Raw genomic sequence first — 13725 nt, 5'->3', positions numbered from 1 at the left:
CCACGCGGCCGCAGCTCAAATCCCAACTTTTTTTTAAATTTAATTTTATTATATTGAATCACCATGAAAAAAAAACACAAAGCTTTCAGGTTTAAGTCTCAGTCATATAATGATTGAACCCCCATCCCTTCACCAGTGCACATGTTCCACCTCCAAGAACCCCAATATATGCCCCTCCCACCCAGCCCCCACCTAAGTAGGTAATGATCTTCACTTTATTCTCTCTATACTTTGAATACATTCAATATTTCAATAGAGAACTCACTATTATTGTTTGGAACTTTCCCCCAATAATCAGGCCTGCGAAAAAAGCATCATTTAATAATTTCTTTTCATTGCTGAGAATGAAGATTCTGTGAGCTCTTTTGGTTTTGGATTTCTGATATTTTAGTTCAGTTTAGATGCATGTCTGTAAGAAGCCGCTCTGGGTGCCAAAATGGGTTAGAAGACCTTTTGGGTCATAGTCTTTAGGAGCAGAGGGTCTGTTTCGAGAGCAGCAGCTCTGGATCTTATCTGGGCCGAGGGTGTGTCAAATTCTAACTTTTTTTTTTTTTTTTTTGCTTTTTGGGTCACACCCAGCGATGCACAGGGTCACTCCTGGCTCATGCACTCAGGAATCACCCCTGGCGGAGCTCAGGGGACCATATGGGATGCTGGGATTCGAACGCGGATCAGCCGAGTGCAAGGCAAACGCCCTACCCGCTGTGCTCCAGACCAAGAAAATCCTAACTTTTGTTGGCTTTAATTGATGAAGACACTGTGAGGTGACAATGGCGTGGAGCTGAGGGAAGCCCCACCTGCAGGGGGCTGACGGCAGTGGCCAACAGCCCGGGGAGCTGTAATGAGCGAAGGACCCCTGTGGCAGGCATGTGATGGCTACTAGTTCTGTGAGCAATGTGGTGTGGGGAGAGCATTCACGAGCGACGCTCAGCATTCAGTGACCGGGGAAGAGGGCTTCACTTTACAGAAGTCACCATGAGAACAAAAGTGAGCGAGTAACTGTGCTCCTTGGGGTGAAGAGGGAGGGGTGGGGGTGGGGTGGGGTACACGATGTGGTGAGTGTGGGGGGTATTGCAGGCGGTGGGGAAATGGGAGCAGTGTCCATACCCCTGAGCTGCTGAGGTGTGAGTTTCTTGCTGTCTTGTCTGTGATATGTGTGTGTTGTATGTGAGGTGAGGTTGAGGTGAGGTGTGTGTGTGTGTGTGTTATCTGTGGGGTATGTGTGGGATGTGAGATGGTAAGGGGTAAGTGGAGGTGTGGGGGTATGGAATCGTGAGATGGTGAAGGTATGCGCGTGTGGTGTTGAGTGTGGTGTTGTGAGGTAGTGAGATTTGTGTTGTGTGGTGCCTGGTGTGTATGTGTGGTATTGTGAAGTGCGGGGGGGTTATGTAGCATCTTGTGTGTGTGGTATATGAGGTAGTGAGAGAGGTGTCTGTGTCTACAATGTGTGTGGTTTGTGAGGTGGTGAGGGTGTGTCTGTGTCTCTGTGGTGTGTGGTATGTGAGGTGGTGAGGGTTTGTGCTTGGCATGGTTTGCGAGGTGTGTGAGGTGGTGTGTTGGCAGCGGGTGTGGTAGTCGGTCTGTATCAGACCCTGAGCTATCACAGAGGCTCCAGGCAGATGGGGGCTGGCAGAGAGGAGGGGACAGCACTGAGTTCAGCTGCACATTCGAGAAAGGACGTGTGTGCGACCTGCTGCTTCTCGGGGCTTCACCTGGTCCTTTCACTGATTCTGCCGCACATTCCTGGGCACATTCTTGGGTGACTTCAGAGCAGACGTCCCTGTGAGGAGCCTCCTGTGGTGTCTGGAGATTGCTGTGTGGCTGCCAGCGTGTGGGAGATGCTTCTCGGGCCGGGCTTGCCTCCAGGCGCAGTCAGTGACCCTGCTCAGGCCGCTTACACCAGGGCTGCTGGTACTTTTCTCACTGGCAGTCATGTTCATCTGAGGAATGCAACACGGAGTATGCAGCCTTAGCGTGGAGAAGGAGACATACCAGAGAAAACCAGTCTCGAGTACTGCGTGTTTGTGTGAACTCAGGCCACGGGTCCACAGCAGGGGCTGCAGGGAAGTGAGGAATGAGGCCTGAGGCTCTGCCACACCTGCCATCGGGCGCAGAGAGCTGGTTTGTCCCTGGGACCAGGCACGGACACAGAGAACCTGTCTCTGGCTTCTCTCCCTCTGAAGCGGAAGGAGAGGCCACTCGCGTGCTAGCGCCTGTGCGTGCTGAAGGTCTGCTGAGAGGCGTCTCGGAGCCTGCAGCCCAGGCGGGCTCTGGGGCGTGGGCTCCCGGGGAAGGACCTGCACTCTGTTATGAAGGGAGTGTCCTTCAGAGCCTGAGTAACAAGTCCTGAAGCAAGGGGACACCCGCTGCCCAGGTGTCCTTGTGGAAGCGGCAGTTTCTGTCCTGGGTGACCTGCAGATGCTCAGGGCTGGTCTCAGAAACCCACAGGAGCCACAGCTGGGCTCTGCCGAGGTCTCGGCACCAGCCAGCACCTCAGGAAGGCGTCGGGTGACTCAGGTGTCCCTCCAACACCACAGGCACAGAGATGCCAGCCCTGTCAAGGGGAATGTTGGCATTCTTCGTGTAGAATGCTGGACGCCCCCCAAACTTAAGTATGATGATTCGGCTGTGGGCCTGTCAAGTAGCACATGCTATCTGTCTGTCTTGTCGTCAGTGAAGCTTGAGAAATGTTATGAAAAGGTCCTAGGAAAGAGGAAGAAACACTTACCATATGGTAATGGAGACTAAAGTTACCTCAGTCATTTACAAGGCAAACAGTCAGTACCAGCAACAGCATTACCTTGTAGGATACACAATACGGATGATGCTTCGGCGACTTGCATAAGACAGCTTTAGGCATCAATAATGTTGATGTAAAAAAATCAGACTTAGTTCCAGATATGATGTTCCATGCATTGTAACAAAGGAGTCAGATTTTAATCTAATTTTTGTATTTATCGACGAATGTCTGGTTCTGTCAGTGGACCAACACGATTCACAGCTGCTGTTTATGGCCCTCCAGTGTATCTCGGTTCGCTTCCTCCTGAGCAGATGACTTGGTGCTTCCTCCCTTGCTCACCATTGAGTCCAGCCAGCAGTGCCTGTTCCAGATACATTTGCTGCAGGGTTGTATGGACAGGAGATTTGGAGAGCGTGATGTTCTGTAAAAGGTTATGACATTTATTCAAGCTTTAAGTTGACTGAACTACACTAAATTATGAGTGGACTAAATTTTTATCTTCTGAAAGTCTTGTGCCATGGTAACAGTTATTCTTCACATTTATTTTTGTGCACATGGTCACTAAAGAGAGTTTATTATGTAGAAATGGAAATACTGATCTGATCAATATTGCCCAATCATAATAATAGTAATGATAAAATTGCCTTGGGGACTCTCAGATAGTAGCTTTTAAAAAGATCCAGTGCATTTATGAAAACTGACCTCGCTGAAGTCAGCAGAGAGCAACTTGGTAAACTCTACTCAGAAATATGCAGAACATTTAAAAATCAGTGTACTAGGCACAAACATTAACTTGCTGGGTAAGTGCATGTGAAAATTCACTGAGAAAATTTTTAAAAAGCCAGTGCAAATAGTTTCTGTGTAAGGAGAAATGTAACTGTCTGGTTCTCAGAAACCACCTTTCCACTTGGAACTAAAGGCAGCGGTCGGGGGCGTGAAGGGGCCTGCAGCTGTGGGTGGCCTCTGGCCCCCGCCGGGAGGCACAGAGAGGCTACCCTCGACCCAAGCACAGCGTCCCTTTGTAGCTGCCCTGGCTCCCTCGTCTCACTGCCGTGGTTCTGTGGGAATCACAGGCTGAGAACATCAAGCCTGAGTTCCGAAGCCAACGGCCGGTGGAGCCCCCGCGTGACGTGTGACCCCAGCGCTGCGCCAGCTCAGCAGCACCAACAGCCTCTCTGGCGGCCCAGCATTCAGGGCGCTCGCCCCACGCGGCAAACCACAGTTCTGTCCTGGCACCACGTGCTCCCCTGAAGACCTGGAGCACCTCGGGGGTGGCCCAGCTATCACCGGCACTCGGGGTTCCAAGCAGCGAATGTCCTTGGGGTCCCCGCACTGAAGGCCCAGCCCAGGGCCTCCTGAACATGACTTGAGAGCTTGGGGTAGAGGTCTGTGTGAGCCTCTAACTCGGTGGAACTGCAGGCCCAAAGGACCGAGGCTGGGGGTATGAAAGCACCAGGGAAGGCCCATGTACGGCACCAGGCACGGCAAACCCCACTAAGAGTGGGTTCCCCAGAGTACATGGCTGTGGTGGGAGTGGGGCCCCCCAAGAGGCAAAGAGGCGCCAGAAAGACACAGACTCACAGCAGCCTGTCAGCCCCCGGGGGCCCAGGGGACCTGAAACTTGGTTCCTTGTGCAGAGTTCAGCCTGAGCAAAGCCCGAAAAGGGGGTTTGGTCACCCCGTAACAGCGAGGACAGCCCCACGCTCAGGCCAGCTGTTCTAGGCCCGGCTTCCTCCGTGGGTTATGCAGCAGAGAGCAGAGGCTTGGAGGCCTGGATTCAGGCTTTGGGGGTGGGCATGGGGGGAGGGAGACATCCTGAATGTGGCTTGGAGGCAGGCGGGGGTGCCATGAACCCACCTCTCTCTCCAGTCACGAGGAAACCTGCAGCTAGTGGTTCTTTTTAGTGACTCTAAGAGCCTTACGGACGTCCTCAGAGTGGGTGGGACCCCCTGTCCTCTCACTCCCACTCAATACAGGACCTCTGGAGCCCCAGAAAGCTCGAAGCGTCTCTCTTCCTCGCAGGAATGATCAGGAGGTGGTGGAAGCAAGGCAGGAGAACCCCAGGACTGGGCTCTGGGCTCTGCCCTGCCCACACCACACCCTCCCGAGGGACGGTGAGTCCTCAGGGGAGACCCAGAGCCGCACCTGCCCTGGACTCGGGAAGCCTCCTCAGTGTCATTGTGGGTTTTCTGTCACCACATTTCATTGGGCGTGTTTCACGGTGGTTTTTTGAAGCCCCTGCTGCAGACCTATTTGGATAAAATTGCTTACCAGGTTTTATGAGGTTTTTTTCCTCAAAGAGAACCTAAGGTCAGATTAACTCTCACTCTCACTACGTCTCCCAGATGAAACAGGGCGTTCCCTCGAAAACGTCTTTCTTTCCTTCCTTTCAGCCCAGGCCTGGGCCTGGTCAGGGTCCGACACAGGAAGCCAGTGAGATGTGGGTGAGACGAGGTGAGGGCAGCAGGCCAGTTTCCGGACCTGCAGAACTGCCAAATGCCCCCTAGTAGCACAAAAGTGGGTCTTCTCGTGCGGGTGGGTTCTTGGGAATTGTATGAAAGATTTGCACGCAAAACTCGGAAGATTAAACGTCTATTGTCCAGCTTAAGTAGATGGATCCAGGCCTCCTCACCTGTGACAGCGTCTCTGTCCCTGACACGGCCCCTTCCCTGACCGGCCCCTGGGTCTCCTCCCATGCGCTGCCCTGGCCTTAGAGAGCAGCGCCTGGCCCTGCCCTTGCATGGCTCTCTCCGTCCCACGGACACTCTCCTTCGTCTCCGGCCAGGGCCGCCTCCTGCGCTCCGTGCCTGTCCCTCGGCCGCGTGCTCTACTCAGCAGTCCCTGTCATTCTTTCCGCTCTCCCGTCTCCAGCCGGGAGTGTGACTCCGCGGCTAGTGTCCCTGCCTGGACGTCCAGGCCTGCCTGAGCCTGAGCTTTCCCGGGCGTCTGGACCCTGCCTGTGCTCTGAGGTCTGCCTGTTCTCCGCCACCTGTCCATCTGTCCGAGCAGGGCCCTGCCTGGTCCTGCAGCTTCGGACAGAGAGAAGGACAGAGAGAGGCCAACTTGAGAGGGTGAGGTGGGGCCAGGGGCTCTTGTACCTGCTGCCAGACTCCCCTCCAGCCATCCCATTCTCTATTCTGACGCGCACCTGGATGAGACTTAAAGTGACCGGCTCGCTTCAGCTGGCGCCCTTCCGGCCCCGCTCTATCACCCTTACTCCCTGAACCCCGCGCCGGGACACCGAGGCCCATTGACTCAAGGATCCCGCAGAGGCTATGCCCGCGGCCAGCAGTGCAGCTCCCTGGGGACTGGCTGCCCATCCTGAGGGGGAGTGTGGAGCAGGTCCTGAGGGGTCAGGCCAAGAAAACACACGCCAGGGGAACACTGCTTAGGCCACATGTCAGGTCACCCCGCCTTGGTGGGTAACCCCGCTGCAGAGCCACATTATGTGGTCCTGGGTGCCAGGGAGGAACTTCGGGGCTACAGCAGAGGCACAGTCTCAGTGCCCCCCAAACAGGGCCTGCAAATCCTGCAGCCGTGACAGTAGTTCCCTGGGTCTGCCTGTGGAGGCGGCGCCAGCTCTGCAAGACCCTTCCTCATGCCTGCCTCGGTCTCTCCCACTGTCCCCTGCCGGGGAGTCCCTGGAGAGACACACTGTCACAGCCAGAAATGCTGATTGTGATAGTAGGTAGCAGTCTCTGGGGTTCAGGGTAGAAACACACACGGGAGCCTGCAGTCCATCAGTGGGCTCAGGACCCGTCACAGGGGAGATGCCAGGAGGGAGGAAATGTGTGCGGAGGAGGAGGCCGGGGCGCAGCACGGGGACTCTGGGAGATGAGGCTCCCGGGCAGCTATGCAGGGATGAAGGCTCACCGTGGGGGACACCACGGCCGAGGTCCCCGCTCAGTGAGTCTTGCTCACCTGGGAATACTTTGACAATGAGACATTTTATTTTCTTTTTTACTTTCTTTCTTTTTAATTTTTTAGTTACTACCATATCTGGAGGTGCTCAGGGCTTACTCCTGGCTCTGTGCTCAGGGATCACTCCTGGCAGGGCTCAGGGGCCGTGCGGAAAGCTGGGGATGAAACCCAAGTTGGCAGCATGCAAGGTAATCCCCCCCCACCCCCAACTGTACTACGGCTCTGGACTGACACGAGACATTTGGGTAGAGACGCCGGGGCAGAGCGTGCAAGAGGAAACTGGAAGAGAGAACTGAAGGCATGTGTGACCTTGACCACAGTTTCCTGGAAGACAGTTTCTGTGCCCGAGCCTCCTGTCCTTTGGGCCACCTACTTTCCTGTGTGCAAGCTTCTCAGGTTTCCACCCTCCGTTCCCCGGACTCACCAACTCCAGCCGCAGAGCAGAGCCCGTGCCGGCTGGGGCTGGCTGGCCTGGACAAGCACCTGCTGCCTCCCAGCGTGGATGTGCAAGGTCAAGTCCAGGTGATGCAGGGCTCGTTTCTCCAAGGGCTGTGAAGGCTGTGTTGGGGGCCCTTGTGAAGTGTCTTGGCAGAAGCCTGTGCCTCCCTCTCAGCCCCCCGGTGTGCCTGGCAAATCTAGGACCTGTGAGAGTCTGCAACGAGCCTCCGCCTCGTGCACCTTCCCCACTTGCCAACCCCACTCAGTGGGCATCGGGCCGTGTCTGGTCCCACTTACTCTGACTGGCATGGGAAATGACTCCTGCACCCAGTCTTTGGGGGAGCCCTGGAACCCGCGCTGGAGCAGGGAGTGCTCTGTGCCAGAAAGGAAAGTCAGTCCCCAATCCTAGACACCACAGGTCTATCTCCCCATCTCACAGAGAAGAATTTCAGGCGGAGAGGAATGGTGAAGTAAAAGAAGTTTTATTTAGAGATTATAAAAAAGAGGAACAGACCAACAGTACAGCAGGTAGGGCACTTGCCTTATCTGTGGCGGCCCCGGGTTCAATCCCCCAGTAGTCCACATGGTCCCCTGAGCCCTGCCAGGAGTAGTTCTTGAGTGCATAACAAGAGTAGTCCCTGAGCATCACTGCCTGTGGCCCGGAAGCAAAGCAAAGAGAGAGCCAAGTGTTTAGGAGAGGGAGTGAGAGGGCCGAGTGGCTCGTCCCAGGCGGAGAGACCCCCCCCGCCCCGGAATGAGGGGCAGACTCTGGTCTTGGTTTTATAGTTTTTCTCCCGAAATTCCCCAGGGAGGGCTTTCCATGTGAATAACTGTCCCTTGCTCGGATGTTGTCACGGGAAGAGCTCGGCACCCTGCTGCTCACCTTCATGTCCCTGTCACAAACCTTTGTTTCTGCTGGAGCTTCTGTCTGGAGGTGGTTCTGGTACTAGTGAATCTTGTGAGAACTCAGTGTTTGTGTCCACAAAATGGGTTCAGCCTTACTTCTTTTTGGCTACTTTAACGCTAGTGTCAGTAATTTCCTTAAAGTCTTGGTTTAATTACTTCCCTAGAACTCATTGCCAAGGTTCCTGTCTACCTGCCTGCTATTCCTCCTCGCCTTGTAGATGTCACCTTTGTTCATGTGTCCTCAGATTGTCCCACCTCCACCTGTGTCTGTCTTGATGTCCAAATTCCCTTTTTCATGCAAACAGCAGTTCTAATGGACGAGGACCCACATTGGCCCCCTGTGACCTTGTCTTAAGTCACATCTGCCTCACTTCTGTTCCCAAATAAGGTCACATTCCAAACTCTGGGAACTGGGACTTGAATTTGCCAATTCAGAGAAGACACAGTTCAAGCACTAATGATGAGCATTTTCCCAAAACTACTAGGATAAATAGCACTCAGCGCAGAACCAGTTATCTTAATTTGTGAGTCTCAGTCCTCGTTCAGATCAGGAAAATGTTCCTGCTTTCTCAAAGATCAATTCTTTATGTTTCTCCTACCTCCCTCACCCCCCTCTGTCTCTGTCTCTCTAGGCTTGGGGACCACCCCTGCAGTGCTCAGGGGTTACTGCTGGCTCTGCACTCAGGCCTCACTCCCGGCGGGGCTTGCAGCAGCCCTCACAGGCAAGTGCTCCCCTGGCTCCACTATGCCTCCAGCCCTCCTTTACCTTGGAAGCTATTTTCAAACTCTGCCTCTTGCGGTTGCGCCTTCAAACGCTTTCTCTTCCTCCTCTTGAGTTCCCTCCTTGTGCTTTTGCTTTGTGCTTGAGGACATGTCCTCTGCTTTGTTTTTCAGCAGAAGAATAGAACAGGAATCTTTTTTCCCAGTTGTGAACTGCAGTTTGAAACCCAGGTCGCTCTGTTCTGTGCTCTGGTGCTGCTCCCTGATCGCTCTCCTAGAGACAACCTGCACGGTGACTGCGGATTCTCTGAGCACGACACACTAGTGTCACATATCAGCCTACCTGGCCTCCTCCCTCCAAAAGCTGAGCATCCCACAGGGAGCCTGTCCCTTCTTTCTTGGTCAGAGCCGCATGACTCTGCGGAGAAGTGCTGACAGTTCTTAAGTCACGTGCATGACTTTGTTGGGTTGGAGGCAAAGAAGCTTCTTAAGTCTCACAGGTCCATCTGGTCTCCCTTGAGATTGGATGAACAAACAGATTGGTCAGCAGGAGGGAAGAGGAAATGTAATGATATCTGTGTGGAGCGTCTGGACGGCTCTAAATTCTAGAGAACATGGGGCCGACTGGGGTTTATTACTGGGCTAAGGACAGGGCCGAGTCCTGTGCACTGAGGGAGACGGAGGGTTTGCAATGCAGGGAGAGGCTGCTTTTTCTGTTTTGTTTTGTTTTTGTTTTATTGTGTTTTGCCAGTTTATTTGCTTGTTATTTATACTCGACATTCCAATGAAACTATCTGGTAGTGGTCTTTCCGCTGAGAGGACTTCTTAGAGTAAAGTCTTGCCTCTAGATGTTTCCCCACTTAAGACAGGTTTCTCTTTCACATTCTACTTTGTATATTTTCCAACCATTATCTCCTCTCTCCTGTTGTTTGTATTTTCTTCCAAAATTTTGTGGTTTGCTTTTTACACTATGTATTTAATACATTTAACATACATTTGTGTGTGTGTGTGTGTGTGTGTGTGTGTGTGTAGGAGGTGAAGTAGCAAAATGAATGTGCCTGCTTCTATAGGATAATTAATTCTCTGACACTACTTATTAAGGGATGAATATTCTTTTTTTTTTTGGTTTTTGGGTCACACCTGGCGATGCACAGGGGTTACTCCTGGCTCTTCACTCAGGAATTACTCCTGGTGGTGCTCAGGGGACCATATGGGATGCTGGGATTCGAACCCGGGTCGGCTGCATGCAAGGCAAACGCCCTACCCGCTGTGCTATCGCTCCAGCCCCCTGGGATGAATATTCTTTTACTAATGAAATACCACTATTCTATTACACTATCTTCTGTATGGATAATGTCTCTATAAGTCTGTTTTCAAAATATTTTCTCAACTCATTTCTATATCCACAAACATTTTTAAAACAAATACTTCTCTAAAACAAATAATGCTCCATCTTTAAAGTTAAAATTTCATGTTTAACGTTACCTATGTGTGCAAATAATACCTTATGGCAGGGTGAGAGTGTGAGAACCTACACCCTGTTTTTTTGGATCACCGTCAATCCTAATTCCTCACTCTACTTGTCTTGGTGTGCAGTGGAAGGGGGAGGTCTGCATCTCTGGTGTTCCTGAGGGCCTCTTGGCCAGAAACACTGACGCCATTGGCTAGGGCTTGTCTCAGGAAGCGTTGCAGCCAATCAGCAAGTGTCTGCCTGCTGGTGAGTCTGCTCTTACCTGGAGGATGAGATACCTTCCAGGATATGCAGGGGATGCTGTGCCAGTCGAGGAGTTCCACCAGGGCTCCTGTGCTTTACTTTTTTCCTTTTAGAGAAATCTGCATTTCTTAACTTAGATGTAAAATTTAGCCTTGCAGACTCTGCCCTGTGCCACGCACCCAGTCCCAGCACTCACATGGGAACCATGTGGAGAGAGACGGAAGACAGCGCCTGAGTGCGTCTTATCTTCTGGAAGAAGACACCCTGGGAAATCACTGCTGTTCTTCTGTTTGTACTTCATCTGTTTGGGGGAATTGGATGTGTGGCCAGACCCCCACGTGTTCTTTCCCACAATGCTGCCCTTGTCCTAGTCCCTTCCCTGAGTTCGGGCAGGACCGCACCAACTTGCATCAGTCGGTCATAGTCACACAACGAGGTGGACTTGTGGCATATTGCCTGGTCATGGGCCCCGTCTCTTTCCTTTGCTTGTTGATGAGACGATTGACAGAGAAATCCCCAGCTACAAGGGAACATGCCCTTTGTTATCCCGGGGAGGTGACAGTCCAGTTTGTGGGGACCCAGCCTGGTTGAGAGCCAGAAGCCCTTGAGGGACCCTGGACAAGGACTCAGGTGAAAGCCTTGAGAAACGAGGCAAAACACACGTGTCACGCAGGCTGCTCTAGAGTCACGCGTGGCTGTTATGTAGCAATAGAGAAGCAGTGTATTAACCAGCAGATCAGCTCTGAAATCTTGCTTCTGGCCCTGCATTTGGTTGGAATGTCTCGGAGCATCTCCTCCTGTTTGTGTTTATCCTGATAAGATGTCTGAGAAAGTTTATGTTTGCTCTCTCCCAGAGCCTTTCGTAAACGCAGGCAGAAGGCTTCAAAGCACTTCTAAAACAAGCAACATTTGCCTGCTTTCCCTGCCTGCACTCTCTGTGCCCTCAGAGCGAGACCCCTGGAGCTGACAAGTGGAGGAGGGCAGGGCTGGGTTCTCCCCCCGCTGCTCTCCCCCTGTGCCCAGTAAGCCATGGGCTGGCACGCAGAGGGTGCAGCACACATTTGCTGGATAAATAGACACATGGCCCCATTCTTACTGTTACCGTAATTCTCTGTTTCAGCCTCGCAGACGTCATCACAGTGAATCATTGAAATAGCTTTGCTGGGTAAGTGCTAAGGTTTGGTTTCACAACTGGTGTTCTGGGAGTTTTGTGATTGCCCAAGACTGAACCAATTCAGTAGCAACGCTGGGTTGGGCCTTTCCTGTTGAAAATATTCTCAAACACGCACATACCCCGATTTCTAGCTACTCATGTAAGGTTAGATAAGGGACCCTTTTGTCTAAGTGGACCATTTTCCTCCAAGGAGATTCCAGTTTGGAAAGCTAAGAGGAGCTTTTTCAAGGCCTGACCACCCGTGTGGCTCTAGGTGGCGCTGGAGGACATGACAAGGCCAGTGCTCCTTAGGAACGTCTGAGTTTGCTCCCAGCATCCTTGGCTCCTTGGAGAGCTTATTTTCTCACAATTAATACAGAAGGGTGGTCCCATTATGGCTGATTCTTCATCTGAGAATTATTTAGGATGAAAAAAGTGCTTGCACAGGCTTAATTTCCAGTTGTGATGGAGAGGCCTTTCTGCTCGTCACTCGAAGAGAAAAAGGAAAAGCTGAAAGGCTTATTACAAACCTGGGTGTCCCTGGTGAAGAAAGTAACCAGGGATGGAAATGTGTGTACAGATGCTTACTCTGTGGCTTGAAATTACTTACTTTGCCTCATCAAGCTCTTAGAAATCTCCTGCTAAGGGAGGTGCCTTTCTGATAGCCCTTATATAGGAGAAAAAAGACAGACCCCCAAAATAGAAGTATTCTGAAGGATCAAGGATTGATTTAAATTTTTTTTATTTTTAGTGAATCACCTTAAAATGAGCAGTTACAAAGTTGCTCATGAATGGGTCTCAGTCATAGCACATTTCCCACCTCAATGTCCCCAGTTTCTCTCCTGTCCCCACCCCCAGCCTGACTCTATTGCAGGGACTTTTCTTCTCTCTCTTTCTCTCTTTCTCTCTCTTTCTCTTTCTCTCTCTCTCCCTCTTCCTCTCCCTCACTAACTCTACCCCCTCTCTCGGCATTATGTTTGCAATACAGGTACTGAACGGTTATCAGTACCTTACCTCCTAACACTGCTTCGCTCTTGTCCAGAGTGATCGTTTCTGACTGGCGTTGTCCCCGTGGTCCCCTCTCTGTCCTAACTGCCCTCCCTTTCCATCTCTCCTGCCCCCACTGTTCAAGCTTCCTGCCTGGCCCTTGTTTCTGCTCTTTCAAGGGTTGATCTTGATTGAAAGTTGATGCAAGGGCTGGAGTGATAGTACAGTGCGGATTATCTCTATTGTGTGTGCCTCGCACGCAGCCAACAGATTTGATCCCTGGGACCACACATTCCTTGAGCACTGCTAGGTCTAGACTAGAAAGATAAAAAATTGGAGTCTGAAAAATGAATGTTCTAAAATATTAATAACAATTATTATGATGATGACAATAATAATAAAAATGAAACAATAAAGTTGACCTCAGAGGTCATTTCCACTTGGTCCTCCCCATGACACCTCCCACAGTCAGGCACTGAAGAGATATATGAAGATCTCCGTGGAGAATTCTTTCTGCTCTATTACCAACAACAGGAAATCAGAAAATGATAGAAATGAGCTCAAGACTTATTTTGGAGCCAGCAACAGGAGGAATGCCCTGCCCGAGGCCCCGTGGCACAATGTCGACACCTGTGGGCCCTGCTGCATTGTGGTGAAGGACTGTTGGTGTACAGCAGTGCCCCCAAGACCAGAGCTGGTTCTTTGGGGAGCGAGCAAGGTGCCGGGTGAGAGTGAGGGAGAAGAGGGAAGGCAGAGGTGGTTCCGACCATTCCCCTGGTTCTTGCAACGCCACTGTAAAGCACAGCCATAAACCAGGCGAGTCCATTGGCCTAAACATACCAGACTGGAGCTTTGAGGTGCGAGTTGCTTTAGTCTCCATTAAGACTAGCAGCAATAACTCAGCTGGAGTCTGCGGGGTCTGAGGAAGGGCAGATAAAAACACTACACCAGTCTCTTCCTTCAAAGCTGAAGGTACAACAATCTTCACACACTATCCTCTCATGGTGGAGGGAAGGTGCATGGTGGTGGAATTGGTGTTTGAATATTAAATGTAATGAATTATTGTGAATGACTTTATAAAAACTTTAGCACTGTAGCACTGGTGTCCCGTTGTTCATCGATTTGCTCGAGCGAGCACCAGTAACG

Source organism: Sorex araneus, chromosome 2 (assembly GCF_027595985.1).
Source record: "Sorex araneus isolate mSorAra2 chromosome 2, mSorAra2.pri, whole genome shotgun sequence".
NCBI classification, from domain to species: Eukaryota; Metazoa; Chordata; class Mammalia; order Eulipotyphla; family Soricidae; genus Sorex; species Sorex araneus.
This window is presented reverse-complemented; position numbering follows the sequence as displayed.